This window comes from Callorhinus ursinus, unplaced genomic scaffold, assembly GCF_003265705.2.
Source record: "Callorhinus ursinus isolate GAN/ISIS: 27379988/994484 unplaced genomic scaffold, GSC_fseal_2.0 scaffold5, whole genome shotgun sequence".
Lineage (NCBI taxonomy): Eukaryota > Metazoa > Chordata > Mammalia > Carnivora > Otariidae > Callorhinus > Callorhinus ursinus.
The window spans coordinates 17,702,985-17,716,693 of record NW_027397067.1 but is presented as its reverse complement, the minus strand read 5'-3'; the positions used below and the strand labels follow the sequence as shown (position 1 = coordinate 17,716,693).

The 13,709-nt window shown below is 38.2% G+C and overlaps 1 protein-coding gene across 1 annotated transcript in view; it reads left to right on the top strand.

Annotated features, from left to right (window-relative positions):
- The window catches only part of CRH (corticotropin releasing hormone), a 184,100-nt gene that overhangs the window by 22,881 nt on the left and 147,510 nt on the right, over nucleotides 1-13,709 (top strand). The window contains exons 3-5 of the mRNA XM_073892838.1: nucleotides 1,175-1,342; nucleotides 2,552-2,689; nucleotides 3,559-3,673. The gene's annotated coding sequence lies outside the window, so the exon portion shown is untranslated. The remainder of the gene's footprint in view (nucleotides 1-1,174; nucleotides 1,343-2,551; nucleotides 2,690-3,558; nucleotides 3,674-13,709) is intronic.

The following is a 13,709-nucleotide window of genomic DNA, read 5'->3' as shown; positions in this document are numbered from 1 at the left end:
TTCTAAAGAACTGTAACAAGTTCTAATGAACTCTGCCCATATATTGTGGTTGGAAAAACTGAGACATTTAAGAAAAGCCAGAAAAGTAGTGACCAAGTCAGAAATTGAACCTGGGTCTTCTGACCTTCAAAGAGCTTTATGCTCTTTATCACACTAGTATGTAAAATTAGAACTGATGTTCCACCTTTCTGTGAAAGATGTGAACTTTAGCTACAATCACACACAGTATGGAGAAGGTTTAAGGCCTTTACAATTCCTAAAAATGATAATGAATCAGATTCCCAAATAAGCTTGTTAAATGCTATTATTAAATAAAGAAGATAGTAGCATATGATGATGAATTGCTATTTCTGCTGTGAAGGATGAGGTGGTGTTGTGCTGCCTGCTTGGGAAGGCCTCACCAAGGCGTGTCTAACTTGATATGTCATTTCTTTGCTCATTCAGCTCAACTCCATTTTTGGGGTTTGGAAATGATACCCAGTTCTTGGCTGTCAATTAATTATTTAGGCCTTTTGGGTCTTTTTGAGCAACCTGGTTTGGAAACATTTAATTCTATGTTATATGAGTTAAAGTTTATTTCATTAGGAATTCTAGCTAAATTTTTCATGAGTGAGAAGGTTGAAGCCTTTAATTATTTAAAAGTTTTTGGATTATTTGTGGATCTTAAAGCCAAGCTATTTTTATTATTATTTTATTATTTTTAAAATTTATTTTTATTTTTTTATTATTATTTTTTAGAGAAAGTGTGCATGTACACGTGGCGGGGAGGGGTAGGATCAGGCTGGGGAGGGACAGAAAGAAAGGGAAAGAGAGAGCCTTAAGCAGGCTCCACACCCAGTGTGAGCAGAGGCAGGGCTTGATCTTACGACCCTGAGATCATGACCTGAGCCAAAATCAAGAGTCAGATGCTTAACTGACTGAGCCACCCAGACACCTTAAACCAAGCTATTTTGAAAATTTCAGGTATTTCAGGGACGCCTGGGTGGCTCAGTTGTTAAGTGGCTGCCTTCGGCTCAGGTCATGATCCCAGGGTCCTGGGATCGAGCCCCGCATCGGGCTCCCTGCTCAGCGGGAAGCCTGCTTCTCGCTCTCCCACTCCCCCTGCTTGTGTTCCTGCTCTCACTGTGTCTCTTTTTGTCAAATAAATAAATAAAATCTTTAAAAAAAATTTCAGATATTTCAGCTTCAAAGAAACCTCCAGTATTTGAAATGTGCAAATTCGTCTTATAATAAAATCCAGGAAGAGCATAGACTAAATTCACACCCAAGTTTAGCTGATCAAGTTCTGAGACTATCATTGGCCTGCTGATGGCACAGGAAATAGAGGACCTTAATTCAAAAGGTAAACAATTTTGTGTAAATATGTAAAGAGTTTGTCATTTTAAGAAGAGTGTATTGAACAGAAATTCTCTAGAATAATTTGAAGGGAATAGAGTACTACCAAGTGCTGGCCCCAAAGTTAAAAAGAACTTGGATACTTTTGGAAAGAGAAGAAGCCTAAATGTCACACTTGTTGCCCTTGGTTTTAGTGTGTGGTTTTTAATTTTTTTGCTTTTAAAAAATTGAGATATAGTTGATATATAACCTTGTGTAAACTTAAGGTTATAATATGTTGATTTGATACATTTGTGTGTGTGTATATATACACATATATATATTGCAATATGATTACCAGTGTCGCATTAGTGAACACCTTCATCATGTCACATAATTATTTCCTTTTCATGGTGAGAACAATTAAGACCTGGTCTTTTAGCAACTTTAAAGTTTATAACACAGTATCGTTGACTATAATCACTCTGCTCTGCATTAGATCTCTAGGGCTTATTTACTAGCTGCAAGTTCATGTCCTTACACAAGGGGTCCCGGTTCTGCCACTCCCCTGTCCTGCCCACCAAGCTTCTGGTCATCACCCATCTGGTCCTTGTTTTTATGAGTTCCCCGCTCTTTTAGATTACAGATTTAAGTGACATTATAGAGTATTTGTCTTTCTCTGTCTGACTTATCTCACTTGGCATAATACCCTAAAGGTCCATCCTTGTTGATGCAAATGGCAGGACTTCTTTCTCATGGTTGAATAACATTCCATTTTATATACATACCACATCTTTTTTATCTATTCATCTGTTGATGGACACTTAGGTTGTTTCCATATCTTGACTGTTGTGAAAAATGCTGTAATAAACATGTCGTGCAGATATCTCCTCAATATCCTGTTTTCATAACTCCTAGAAGAAACCATATTGAAGAAGGTCCTTGACATTGGTCTTGGCAATGATTTTTTGGCTATGACACCAAAAGCACAAGTAACAAAAGAAAAAATAAATAGCACTATATCAAACTAAAAAGCTTCTGCACAGCAAAGTAAACCATCAACAAAATGAAAAGGCAGCCTATGAAATGGAACAAAATATTTGCAACTGTATATTGGATAAGGGTTGTTGTCCTTATTGATGCTCAGACTTTTCAGATGATGAAATTTGTTTTTGCCAGAATTCATACTCAGTTGTAGTCTGACTCTAAATCCACTCTGTTATTTTGTATCTTCCAGAATAAAATCTGTGCTTTCCTCAACCCAGTAGAGCTCCACAAAAGAGTCCACATATGGTCTGAAAACCACCTCCCTAATATTAGTCAGCTGGCCAGCTGGAGCCCCAGGCCAGTCTTGTGCCTCCAAAGGAGTTGGCAGGTATGGATGACTAGGTTTGGATTCTGAATATCTGAATTTCCTTCACATTGTGGGAATTGCGTTATAGGATATTTAGGCTCCTACTGTCCAGCAGAGATTGTGCTACTGTTAGAAGAGAGAGGTTTGCCAAACCTCTATTTTTACAGCTCCACATATTCTTATGCAGTTGTCATCAAGTTGTTACTTTAATACCATAGTCAATCATATGTAATGTTACAGCAAAACACACCTGACATGCTCATTAAAACAAATATCACATTTGCATAATCACTGTTGATGGAAAGATACACACACACAGAGGCAGCTGGAAAACTAATGAGGTTTGTTTAAGCAGCAGCCATCCTCCTCATGCACACATGTTCCAGGAACTTTTATGGAACTTCCTAGCTTCCTCCTACCTTCCTACCCCCAGTTCTCTTAGAAGAGTCTGAACTGGTATCATTAACTGGAAAATTGTAGCAGAGAATGGAGGGGAGTAATCTGATAGAAAATGAAACTAGGAGTGAGAGAAGGTGAGATGATTGGAAAAAAGGGGTATTTCAGAGTGGGTATTACTAAATAGGAGTGAGGCCAAAGCAGGGCCTTCCAATAGGGCAGTCATCTGATATGATGATATGGTGGTTTCATGTATTTGAAGAAGGGGGAGGTTTATTTAGTGTAGCTCCTGAGGGCAGAAAGGAGCCTGCCACACCAGGCCCACCCACGGTGGAATGGGCTGGAAGGTCCAGGGTCTGCTGTCTGATTACCAGGAATGGGAAGCACAAGGAGGCCTAGGATATGCAGAATGACTTCCAGAGTGCTTTTAATAAGTCATCTCAGTTGATCATCCCAACCCCACTGTGAGATAGTTATTACCCCACTTTTTGCAGGTGAGGACCCCAAGGCTGCAAACAACGAGCAACCTGCCCAAGCTCATGCAGCCAGGAAGTATCAAAATGGAGACTGGAACCTAGAACTTCTGACTTCAAGGGCCCCAGGTAGCAAGTAAGCATCCCAAGATCCCATAACCAGAAGATTGAGGGACCAAGGCAGGGAGAATGGAGAACAGGACAGCTGTCAGTTTGACAAAACACTGTGCTGGGATTTTTAACAATCTTGTGAAGGCAGGATTATGATCTCCCTTTAAAAAAGTAATTCAGCACTGGGGCAGGGCTGAATCTACTTGGGTAGTAGTGAAGTGGCCTCTGCCACAGGGGCAGGGACATAAGCAGATCATTCCAAGGCTACTGAAGTAGTTTGACTGGGTTCCATGTCTCGCTTTGATCTATAATCCAAACTCCACGGTGAACCTTCCATAATGACATCTCTGATCACATCACCCTCTTGCTTAAATCTTCAGTGGATTATATCCGACTGCTCTTTGGGTAAATATCAGAATCTCTGAGGAGACTCACAAGGCAAGGTATGGCCCCCCTCCCTACATGGCCAAACCTCATTTTGCCTTATATTTTACTTCTCTCTCTGTGTTCCAGCTATACTGATAGGAGGCACATGCTCTCTTACTCAGTTCAATCCTCAGATATTACAGATGAGGCAACAGATTAAGGGATATTAAATGGTTTGCTTAAGGTCAAACAGACTCTTGTTTTCCAGGTCAGTGCTCCTTCTACCACACAACATACACTGCTTTAGTTCATGAGTGTTAGCCTATTCTAATGTGACCAATAGTGCCCCACAGAAAAGAGTGAAACAAATAGTGTGTGACTGCTTGTTCAACTCTAGTGAAACCATTAATTTTACTTAATTAAGTTCTTTTTAAAAATTCAGGATAGAGTCAGAGTCTGGTAAAGCTAATAATAGTGTCTTTCTTTGGATGAAAAATCTTTAGAACACCTTCAGTCCATCAAATCATATTTGAAAAATGCTCGTGTATTATCCTTGGCTAATGATAGGATGATAATGTGAAGTAAAGATTAAAGGTCAGTTGTCAAATGTAGCTATTAGCCAGAAGAAAGTCTTCCAGACAGTGTTTCCTGAAACCTTTTGAGCCCTGACATGGTTGATGAACAGAGTGGGTTAGAGCCATGAATCATCAGAGCCTCCTGTCCGACATTGTTTCCTTGGGTAGTGGCCTGGATCTGTTCAAGTCCCAAGTTATCTGATGTTCCTTTGTTAAACTGCTTCAGAGTGTACTTTGTCACCCTATTATTGATGGAAGGCCAAAAATGACACTGCTCAATTGTGAAAAGCTTTGGGGACTATTATGGGAAAGTGCTTATTTCATGAATTAATTCCCTTTGCTGCCACGGAGAACCGAGTTAGTGTGTTCACTCAGTTGGGAAGATATGGGCAGTCTGTAAGAATGATCTCGAGGTGGGAAATGATGGAATGATCATTGTCAGAGGTATAATGCATGTCACGTGAATAGCTGTGCTCCATTCGATGAATCCAGGTGAGGCATTGAAGAGAAAAGCATTTTCAGCCTCTTTATCCTCTGGGACTTTTAAAAGTTCTAGAATTTTAAAAACAAGCATTTGGAAATGACCCCTCCAAAGTACTTTTCAAGTTTACCAAAGATTACCATGGCAACTAAATTACTGAATGACTAAAGGAAGTGTGTTTAATGACGTTTTTCAGCCCATGTACAAATTCCCTGTTTATTAAAGAGGAAATGTCAGGGGTTGAGACTATCATGCTCTTTGTGGAGGCAGAGAATGAAGATTCTCTGGGGAATGTATATTCCTTAGCAATATGAAAGAAGTGTGTCAAAAGCCTCCACATTCATTTTTACAAAAGTGCCTGATGACATTAAAAGAATGAAATTGTTCAATGGGACACCATTGCTTCTTGCATGAGAGGCAGAAAGGCAGATTTTTAACCATAGGAATAGCTGGAATGATCTGGTGGTAGCTTCTTTCTTACATGCATTTTTGTGTTCACCTATATTCAATGCATTGAATTTCATACCTTCCTCGGTGATTTTTTTCATGATCTGAAAGTGGAAGGAGGAACCAAAATCAAGCCTTTTTTTTTCTTCTAAATTTAAAATTCCAATATAGTTAACATACAGGATCATATTAGTTTCAGGTATATAATGTAGTGATTCAACATAAAGTCAAGCCTTGTTACACATTTTCAGAGGACATTATACAATTGCTGCTCTGGGATTTCACTTTAACTTTTATAGACCCAGTGTTTGTTTATTATTTATGTATATATTCTTAGAAAACTTGTTTCTTTGTAATGTACTGTAAACATTTATCATTAAAATACACTAACCTATTACTTAAAAAAAAATCTGTAAAAGGGGCACCTGAACTTGATGTAATGAGCACTGGGTGTTATATGCAACTGAAGAGTCACTAAATTCTACCCCTGAAACTAACAATAGAGTATATGTTAACTAAATTGAATTAAAACAAGTGTGGGGGGGTGCCTGACTGGCTCAGTCAGTAGAGCATGAGACTCTTGATCATGGGGTCGTGAGTTTGAGCCCCACGTTGGGTGTAGAGCAGTACCTAAAAAAAATAAAATCTTTAAAATACACTGATCTTTGGTGAAGAAAATAGCAACAAAACTATTTGAAATGGAAGTTTTAGTTTCTAAATTAAAGTGTTTATAGCAAGTGCAGATGTGTCTCAATAAATGAACCTAGGTTCATTTATTTATATACTCAGGTGATTTTTCTTCCTAGACTCCATTTGAAATTACCACATCATTATATAGATAGAAGTATAGATTCTTATGGTTGGAAGGGACTTTAAAAGTAATCTAGTTTGACACCCATACCCACCTAGTTTCAGTTCTAATACTTCTACTGACAGGGTCATTGTTATCCCCATTACTAGATAGCAATAAATGCTTAAAAATTCTTTCATTAAACTAAAAATAGATACCAGAAAACTTACATGTGCTGAACCTTGCTTCATTTTTTGGATAAATGAAAACACAATATGTCCAAAACAGCAAAAATGATAGACTTCCAACAGATTATTTAAGTGCCACTGGACCAGAAGTTAAAGGCTTATGTGAAATGAGGCAAGATTTGTCTAGAAGGAAATTGGGCCCTCTTTGGGCTAGACATTGAAGGAGGTAATAACCTTGTTTTGTGCTCATGGCTTCCTCTTTATCTTTCCCCAAATGAAAAGCATCTTTGGCTTGTTTCAGTTTTGTGAGATGATAGAAGGGAATACAGGGCAAAGGTTGAAAGCTGAGATGATCCTGGGACTTGGAGATACAGGATTTTGGTCTTTAGATTCCTGTAGCCTTGAAGTGACTAGTCATTTGGTGGGACATTCAGGGCGAGACTCCACAGAGTGAAGGGCATTAGGGGATTTTTACTGATTCACAGAAGGTCAGAGTAGTTATGGAACTTCCCACCACTAAGAAATTGACCACTTTCTCTGGCAACAGTGTAATTTTTGAACTGCTCATTGAGCAATTCTACCTTTGTTGAGTTAAAAACCATTTATCTCCCTATTGTCTCCCTATAACTTAGACTTATTGGTCCTAGTTCTTTCATCTTTGTCACATACTTCAAAAATTTGAACATAGCAACCCCATGTTGTTTTCAGGATGACTCTTCTCCCAGCTAATCTTCCCAGTTCTATTAATAATTTTTATGTGAAATGAAATCAAGGACAATTCACTGTCTTGTGTCCTTCATTGTACTTAAAAATGTTTAAACCATTTTTTTTAGAATCTTACCTTGGCTAAACATTGTGTTCAACAGCATTTTACCTTTAGAATACAGTACATACTACTATGTATGTTCTGATTTAATTCTCATAACAGTCCCATGAGATACACATTATTAGTATCAGCACTTGGCTGATAAGGAAACTAAGAAAACTAAAGAGTGGTGAACCAACATGCTTGAGATGGTGGGGCTGATATTCCAATTCCCATCCAGTTCTCCGAACTCTAGATTCCATGTTATTAATCACCACAATAGACTGGTTCTGATTTACTAATAAACCTATTAAAGGGCCATATATGGTGCCAAATATATGATGTTAGATATGATCTCACTTGCATGGAGCAGGGTAGAAGTCACTTTATTTTGGAGACTTTGCTTCTGGTAATGTAACCAAGATCTTATTATTCTATGGCAAGCACATCATCCTATTGACAAACAGTTCCTTGGTTCTTAAAATATGTGCTCTTATCAGGAAATGTTTTCCCAGTTATCACTTGTGTGGTTTGTCTTTTGGACATGAGTGTAGGAATTTGCATTTATATTAACTTTCATTTTCTTACACTTGGCTTATCATTTAAGATCTAAATTCTGGCATCTAGCACCATTAGCTTTTTTCTTGGTTTCCCATCATAGGCCAGGGTTCCTCATAAGTTTCAGGGGAATGTTCTTTATTGTGTTTTCATTTTGATGACAATTTAAGAAATAGGAATAAATATTTTCTGGCAAATCCTAATGACCGTCTTATTACCAAATACAGATATGTAATCTCAGAGCCTGCCTTTGTGCTGATACTGTGTTATAAACTCATGGGTGCAGAATAGAGGAAGACAATGGACAAATGATCCATTTCACTCCAGGAAAATGTCATAGCCATTATGGTGTACTGGGCAAATGCAGTTTTCCCAGCAGTTGGAATATGATGGGTAAACTGAATCATGCAGACAGTAGTACAGGTATGTGGGACTCAACCTGTCATGGTTCAGTACTATATTCATGTTGGCTCTTTGGTTTCAGCAAAATATCATGTATCACATTATATTATTGTGTATCAAATTGTATTAATTCAATTTGTACTTTATTTGATTTTGTAATATGTTATTGATTTTGTAATAACATTAATCATTCATTAATGCTTTAGATGGATTATTTAATTTAATCCTGAAGCAACCTATATAATAGGAATTATTATCATTCCTATTTTACAGATGAGGAGACCAAAACCTGAAGAGTTTAAGTAACACTCAAAAAGACACAATTTATAAGAGGTGGAATTAGTTTGAACTTAGACATTCTGATTTTAAGTGTCTGATCTCTTAGCTGTTAGGTTTTATTTATTTCATGAATTTATGTTGTTTTTATAGTTGTACAGGAGCTAGAATGTAATATCCATATGGCTAGTTTTGTGCTTGTATATATTTAAGTTATATATAATTAAAACAGTTTAATTCAACTTTAAGCATTTATAAGCACCTTTTTTTCCCCAAAAGAAGTCATTGTATATATTTGATAAACTCCATCAAGGGCATATTTAATCAGAATTCTCTCTATGGCAAGCAGTACTCAGGGTGTGAGACTTGGGTGGGGATTGGAAGCCAGGGCCATGTACTAGGGAGACAAGGGATTGGTCATGGCCAGTGTTGTTCAGGGAGATGGTTTATTAGGCCATAGTAGGCCATAATAGGTCCTGAGCCTCCTGAGGTCAGGACCATGATGACAATAAAGTGCTGGAATGAAGGTGGGAATTCTTTGCTGATTGAATGACCAGAGTCAACAAGGAGAGGTTTACTCTATATAATTTATGAAGACATAAAATATACTTTAGAAAGATTTAATAGAGACTAACAAATTAATTAATAAAATAAAATTTGCATATGTAAAACCACTTAGTCCACCAAAATCTGTGCCCTGCTTTTTATAGCCTTCTTTCCTTGGAAGGAACCTTGGAGCTGTTCTAGTGGTGTGATTCTCATATACATAGTTTTGGATTGTGCAAGGGGGTTATGTGTTTCCAGCCTTCACTCTGGACATTTCTATTTTGTAGATATGGGGTGGAATCTGGGAATTTTTACTAAAAACAAAAACTCCCCAAGTGATCAAGATGCATACAGCTAAGTTTGGGAATCCTTGACCTTAACTATCTCGGTCACTAGATGAGACTGCAATTAGTACAATTCATCAAGTATTCTCAGTTCTTCTCCTTTCTGATCACATGGTGGGATTGCCATTTCTGGTCTTTTTGTGATTCTGGCCAGTAAGCTATATGTAGAAATTATCTGTGTCATTTTAAACCAGGAACATTTAATTGATAATACTAGAATCCCAGGGGTTTCTCTTTGCCTCTGGATTGAAAATCAGAAGCATTCAAGATGACGACTGTCTCATCAGTCTGGGTCCCTGAGTGACCACAGTGAAGAGAGCCATCCTGACACCTGCAGAAGACATGTAGCATGGGCAAGAAATACATCTTTATAGTGTTTAGCCATAAAGCCTTCCTTGAAGTGGGGGTCTGGGTGGCATATCTCCATGTCTGCCACACGTGGCTCCCTTTTTAAAAGGTACAAATCTTGGACATGTTATTTAAAACCTCAGTGGGGACTCAGTTTCCCTACCTGTTAAATAGGGTTAATAACTACGTAGCTCATAAAGTTTTTGTAAGGATTTAGTGAATTATTGGAAAGCCCTTCAAACTGTGCCTGGCACATATTAAATGTTAGCTATTATTCTATTTAAGTAATCTTCCCCTCCCCTGATGGTACCCCATTTAATGGAGAAAGGTGGTAGCATTTTCCAACTTTGCAAGATATAGAAGGTTACGGCAGCCCCCCTTTTTTTCCCCTAAGATTTTTTATTCATTTGACAGAGAGAGACACAGCGAAAGAGGGAACACAAGCAGGGGGAGTGGGAGAGGGAGAAGCAGGCTTCCCGCCGAGCAGGGATCCCGATGCGGGGCTCGATCCCAGGACCCTGGGATCATAACCTGAGCCGAAGGCAGAGGCTTAACGACTGAGCCACCCAGGCGCCCCACGGCAGCCCTTTTTAAAAGAAATCATAATTGGAATATTTCATGTTCTCCCTTTGTCACTTGATATTATGTGATCTATACTGCCAGCAGAATGTGCTAATGACCTCCGAGTAATAGAATATTAACAGCTCCTAATAAGCTGAACATCATAGTCAGAGAGCTATTTAGAAATGATTTGTAAATTACATGACTCGTTCTTAATACGTGTGCATTCCTCTTATAAAATAGTATTTTAGGATTGATAATTAAGGGACTTGGTCTTTAACCCTCCAATGATTCATAAATGCTCATTTTCACTGTTTTGTAAAAGTCTCAATGGAAATCTAAGGCCTATTGGAGTTTTTTAGGTTCTATAGCTTTGAATTTTTCAAGTTTTCTTTGAAAAGCACTGAATATATCAAATAAAGCCCTTTAAACTCCATTCATGATTGAATTTGAAAGGATTATGCTCTCGTCTGAGAAGTGGCAAATTACCAATGATGATGATGCTATTGAATTATCAACTAGGGAGAACTATTGAAGAAAATAGGTGGGGGATAAGGAGATGGGGAAAGGAGAATCTGCTAGAAAGAAAGACCAATTACTTCTTTCCATCTCTTTGTTCACTGAAAAAAAATATTAAACTAGCACCCACTGTGCTCTAGGCAGGATGCTGGGTGCTGAGATTAATAGAAAATGAACCTTCTTTTGAGGAGTTTATGGTCTATTAGGGATTGCAGTTGGTGGGGTGCAGTGGGGAGATGTCCACAGTATTACAGATACTGTAATAAAGATACAAGGTGACATTGAGGTGGGATACTTGCATTTAGGGGCTGGCCTGGGGAATGGCAATGAAGGGAGTGATGTCAGAGATACTGTGGATCAAAAACAAACACTGCTTGACCATCAGTCTGCTGATGGAGTAAGACTGAGGCCTGACTACTAATAAGAGTGAGACTTTCAAGGCCAGGTGGTAGGAGAGTGGGAATATCCTTGGAAAAATAGGATATTTTGGGAAGATGATAGATTTGGTTTTAGACATGTTAGTTTTTTTTATTATTATTATTGTGTTATGTTAGTCACCACATAGTACGTCATTAGTTTTTGATGTAATGTTCCATGATTCTGTTTGCATATAACACTCAGTGCTCCATGCAGTACGTGCAATTGCACTACTCGATATTTACCCCAAAGATACAGATGTCGTGAAAAGAAGGGCCGTATGCACCCCAATGTTCATAGCAGCAATGTCAACAATAGCCAAACTGTGGAAAGAGCCGAGATGCCCTTCAACAGACAACATAGACATGTTAGTTTTAAGCACATTGGAGTATCCTGGTGGAAATACCTATCAGGCAGGTATATAGGCTTGTGAGGGAACTCATGGATCAGAAAAGAAAACAAAGTTTGCATTGATGAGTCGAAAACAAAGTATATATTCAGTTAAACAGTTTGAGAACAAATGTGCGTTGAGGTATCCCAAAGTAAAATTTTCATAATTCTGTTATTTATTACATTGAATTTTACCCAGTTGAAATGGCTGAAATGAACCACATGATTATATGCTTAAAGCTTCAGTTGCTAGTATGTCTGTATCTGATTTGCTTAATTTTTCTATGAGTGGCTAAGCTCAAAAGTATGAGGCTTGCTAATCTTTTAAAAAATGTAAAATATCACTTGCTTGTCAAAATTCGACTAATGGAGAACTATATAAAGAGTGAAAACCTGCTTCCTGCAGGCACCAGCCTATCCTACTCCCCAGAGCTGATGACTGCTAGCATTTGGTTTATATCATTCTGATCTTTTAAATACAAATTTAAATATGTGTCTGTATATTTTATACAAATGAGTTCATACAGTATATGCTGCCTTACATTCTACTTTTTTTTTTTTGCACAGAATGGCGTATTATGGATTTTTTACCTTGTTGAAGCACATATATCTTATTCTTCTTACCACATAATATATACCTTTGTATAGATGAATTCTAATTCATTTAACCATTCTTCAATGGATGCATGTTTACTTTGCTGTTTTTTCAGTTACATAGTATATCTGCCAACGTCTTTACCTATACATCTGTTTACTTATTCTAATAAGTGTCTTAGAAGTAGAATCACTAGTTCAAAGGGAATCCATATTTTTTTTCATTCTTTTTAAAGATTTTATTTATGTATTTGACAGAGAGGAAGACAGTGAGAGAGGGAATACAAGCAGGGGGAGTGGGAGAGGGAGAAGCAGGCTTCCAGCTGAGCAGGGAGCCCGATGTGGGGCTCGATCCTAGGACCCCGGGATCATGACCTGAGCCGAAAGCAGACACTTAACGACTGAGCCACCCAGGTGCCCCAGAATCCACATTTTTTTAAAGTAAGCTCTATTCCCAAGGTGGGGCTTAAACTCATGACCCCAAGATCAAGAGTCGCATGCTCCACTGATTGAATCAGCCAGGCACCCCAGTAATCCACATTTTAAATTTTGATGCATTCAGCAAATTGCATCGAAAGAGGTTATACCAATTTATATTCCCTTAAGAGTTTCTTTTTTTCTTTTAATAAGTACAGCTGATTTTAGTTGCATACAATGAAATTTGTGTACATAATTTTATTTAATCCGTAAAAGGGTCCTTTGAGGTAAGTGCTATTTTAGTCTTTATTTTGAGGTAAAGGGAACTGAGGCTCAGAGAAATTAAATATGGCCAGAGTCACGTGGCTTGTAAGCAGGAGAGCCAGTATTTGAAATCAGTTTGATATGGGAACTCATGCCCTTAACCACTTCCTGTTCTGCCTCTCCAGAGGAAAAAAGACCACAAATTTGCAGACTACAGGGTCCTCTAGATTATTGTGCTTGAGTCTCAAATTTGGTTTTGATTTTCTTGGATGCCAAAAAGAAAAGAAAACAGTTACATAGAACTAATGTGAAAGGCTTCTTTTGAATCGGATTGTCATTTTCCTGTGGCTGTACCTCTCCAGTCATCTTATCTTGCACCTTGGTCTAGAAAAGCTCAAATATTCTTTATTGAACCTCATCCCCAAAGATCTAAGTTCCTGAGGGGCAAGAGAGTTCAGGCCAATGTTGGCTGTACTCACTGCAACTGTCTTCAGCATCTGCTGACAGTGGCATAGTTTGTGTTCATTATTCTGATGCAATGGGGTATCTGGGCAAGGGGCACAGAGGAGAGGAACATGGCCAAGACCCAATGGCTCTCCTTGTGAATATTTAAAAGCCATTTAAATAGATTTCTTTTTATCTCCTAATTTCCTATTGATGACAGCAGTGAAACTACTTGTCTCATTTTTCAAATCAAAGCTTCCTAGAGCAAAATGGCCTGGAGACTCAACAGCTCTTGAGGCTCTATTAATCACAAGCATAAGGGCAGGGAG